This window comes from Macrobrachium nipponense, chromosome 3, assembly GCF_015104395.2.
Source record: "Macrobrachium nipponense isolate FS-2020 chromosome 3, ASM1510439v2, whole genome shotgun sequence".
Taxonomy (NCBI): domain Eukaryota; kingdom Metazoa; phylum Arthropoda; class Malacostraca; order Decapoda; family Palaemonidae; genus Macrobrachium; species Macrobrachium nipponense.
This window is the reverse complement of record NC_087202.1, coordinates 148,055,662-148,059,406: the sequence shown is the minus strand read 5'-3', so window position 1 is coordinate 148,059,406 and position 3,745 is coordinate 148,055,662.

The following is a 3,745-nucleotide window of genomic DNA, read 5'->3' as shown; positions in this document are numbered from 1 at the left end:
GCTGTTAACGAACTTGCTGACCATGAAGCAAGAGATCTCATTACTAAAGAAAACATTTTCTTCCACCATATTCAAGCTACCGACATGAAATTAACTATTTGCTCATATATAAAAAATACATGGCAAGCATGCTGGTCATCTCCCCTTCTGGTCAACAATAAAAAGTACAGGAAGATCAGACAAAGTATTGAACATTGGTCATCAGGATTCCAACAAAACTGTAGGGTAGAAACTATATATTGTTTGAGAATTGGCCATACTCAATTGACCCACTGGTTCTTTCTAGAGGGGGTAACTGCACCAGTCTGTATGCAATGTGACAGCTCTTACTGCTGAACACACTATATTACATTTCCATAGGTATTCTGCAGCACGTCATAGACATGGGTTAGTTGGCAGGATTAGCTTGGTCTGGGTGTAGCAGTCAACATTGCTGGATAGCTCAGAGACATTAACCTTTCTAATGAAACTTAATAGTGATCTCTTGGTACATGGCCAAGTGTAGTATATACACTTAGTTGTTTATATAAGCATGTCGTTCATTTGCGAACAAACCTTCGGTCATAACAATAGGATAATTTTCTAGTACCTAGCTGGATCCAGTTAAACAATCAAGAGATGAAAAAGCAAGGAATTTGTGAGATCTGGTAACGAGTGTATATATCGGGTGAAAACTGGTTGAAAGACCACGACACCATGCTATTGCACTTAAGTCATTTTCTTAACCACCTGGGTGAGAGTCGCAGTTGCCTTTTCTCAGCCTTTTACCCGGTTGTTTGCCCGATTTTGCTATTTTTCTTGTCTGTTTGTGTGTGCTTGTATTGTTATGGCTCCCTCTGCTTTGTCTCTGCCTCGCCAACGTATGTGCCTGGGAACTTGAGGTTTCCTGTGTTCTCATTTCCTAGCTCCTTCAGCTACAGACCCACACTCCACATGTAGTAGGTGTTGTGCTAATGTTTGTACTTTAACGAATCTCTGCCTGGAATGTCGTGCGTGGCCTAGAGCGCAGTGGAAGTTCTTTTATAGTAAGAGGGAGCATAGCAGAGTTTTGACTTCCTTCGTGGGAAGGGTTTTCATCGCCTCGCCCTGATGCTTAGTCTTCTTCCTCACTCACACCCCATGATGCTAGAGTTAATATGCCTGTGTCTCCTGCCTTTCCTTCCATCAATTCGTATTTAATGTGTAATGTCGCCCCCTCTTCCTCTGGGGTAATTTGCTTCCCAGGAGGGGCGGAGGTTATTTCACCAGTTTCTTATATTTCAGGTTTGGAGGTATCCAAAATGGCAGCGCTCTGGGCGTCACTTGGGCTACGGGGTTCACCCTCCTTGGAGGGTTTTGCCGATGCATTTCATGGATGCTCACCTCCCCCCTCAGGCCTCCCCTACCTCCTCCCCTTGTCCTTCTCGGTGTTGGTGCCCGAAGTCAGCCATTTTGTTTCACTCTGCCAGTGAGGCCTGCTGCTAGCTCGGGTCAGGGCGAGGCCGCGACGTGTCTCAGCACCGCTGGTGACTTCACTTCCATTGATGATGTCCCTGCTACGTCAGCATTGTCGGTTGGGGCTGCTGAGCTGCCTCGCTCCTCTGTGTTGTCATTGTTTGCTCCCGTGACTTCCCTCCGGGGACTGGTCTCCTCGTTGTTGAGAGGGGGCTTATGGGCCAAATGCGGGTGTCTGATGCTGGAGGGTGTTCCTCTTAGGAGGGAGTCTCCTTGCCTTGGACACCTGCATTTGGCTCAACTAAGTACCAGTCCCTTTCCTTTTGTTTACCTTCTCTCTTTGCTTTTTCCCTCTATACCACATGTTCCTAACTTTCTATGATCTTACTGTCCAAAATCTCTTACTAATTATTCTAAAGTGCAAATGCTTAGTTTTCCTCATGTTGCACCTTTTGATCTTTTACTCAACTCCTTTCACCTTTTTCATGCCTTCCTGTCCTACCTCTACATCTCTCCTTTTCACTGTCTTGATCATTGATGAGGAAGTGCTGGTGTTTGAATTGGTTCTCACTTTTGAAACCAATTGTTAGAGCTGTGGTGGTCTTGTCAGCCACCCGATAATGCTTGGATCTGAGATTTATCAGCTTACTAGCCTGCTACCATGTTGATAATTCAATGACGGAACTATTCCTTATAGTCAGTCCATGGATTCCGGGGATGGACTGGTTCAATGAATAGAACTCTCAGCATTCTGTCCAGTTTGCCCGCAAACATGGTGAGGTGAGGATGGGGATGATTACATTCTTTTGTTTTGTTCTCAGTCCCATCAAGCGGGTTTAGCTTACACTTGAGCCATTCATATCATGTTGGTGCCATCCCTTTCGGGGTAGGGTAGGGAGTGGACATTTGGGGGTCAGTTCTCACTGGTGTCATTGGTAGAGGAGTGAGCCTCATGAAGAGTTCTTGGCATCTCTCAGAGATTTTCAGGCAGCTTTTTTTTTTCCCCACAATAAAATTAATAACGAATGAAGTACCCCTATCCCCAGGCCAAATGACTCTTCCCCAGCACTGTTGCAGAACGAAGGCACGAATTTGAATGTAGCTCTAAATACTGTTTCCAGTATTCAAACACTGGAAGCTTTCCTTCATTCCTTCCCCGGGACGCCAGGGGGATAAAAGTACTGGTAGTAAAAATGTTAATTTAAGAGTACTGTACTGCTCTGACATATCAAGAGATATAAATTACAAACAGCTTTTCTAATTGTTAAAACAATTTGGAATCATTGAAAGAATAAGGATCAAACTTGAGAATGACAAGAAAAATTTTGAAGCATACGTCATTTACATTAATCATGCTCAAGCCCAAAGTGCCCGTTCTCATCATAATAATAAAGAAATTACCCGTCTTACCTGCCATGGGAAACTTTATAACATCAAAAACTATGAAAATTCTGAATGAGACTTTGTCCCTAAATTCACGGACCTGTATGAAGAGAAGGATTCGGTTCCTAGAACTATTCCACAACCAGTATGGTATGTAGCCTCATACAGAGAAAGCTGTAATAAGTAAGGGCTATGAACGCCTGGAAAGAAAAGTAGGACCCATTCCAAAAGGAAACCTAAAAAGATTCGGCCAAAATTTACTAATTAAGGCAGTTGATGAATCTCAGTCAGTAATGCTAGGAGCCTTTAAATCATCTCCTATTGACGTTATTCATAAAATTTCCTCCCATAAATCTTTTAATCATTCAAAAGGTATTATTTATAGCAAAGATTTGTATGAATTTTCTGAAGAGGAGATTTTGAAAAGATGCCCACCAACAGTAAATAATTAATGTAAAAAAATTCAAAGGAGTAAACAAAGCTATTTTACTCTCATTTTCAACATCATATTTACCAAATTATTTTCAAATAAAGCACTTAAACATCAGGATTAAAAAGTATAATCCTCGCCTTACTCAGTGCTTTAACTGTTTTAATTATGGCCACATAAATGAACACTGCACAAATAAAACTAGATGCTCCAACTGTTCTGAATTACATGAACTTGACCATCAATGTTTGGAAGACACCTTTTGCTTTCACTGCACAGGTCCTCACCTCTACCTGAAACTCAAGACAGTGCCCTATATACCAAACAAGAACAAGATATCATCCATCTACAGCACAAATGATGAGCCACATTAGCCTTGGTACAGCCAGGAGAAAGTTATTTGGAGGTAACCTCAAATACAAGGCTATCTTACAGTAATGCTACCTCCAGATCTATTGCTGCAAACAAGGCCAGCATGAATGATTAAGCTAACTCCTC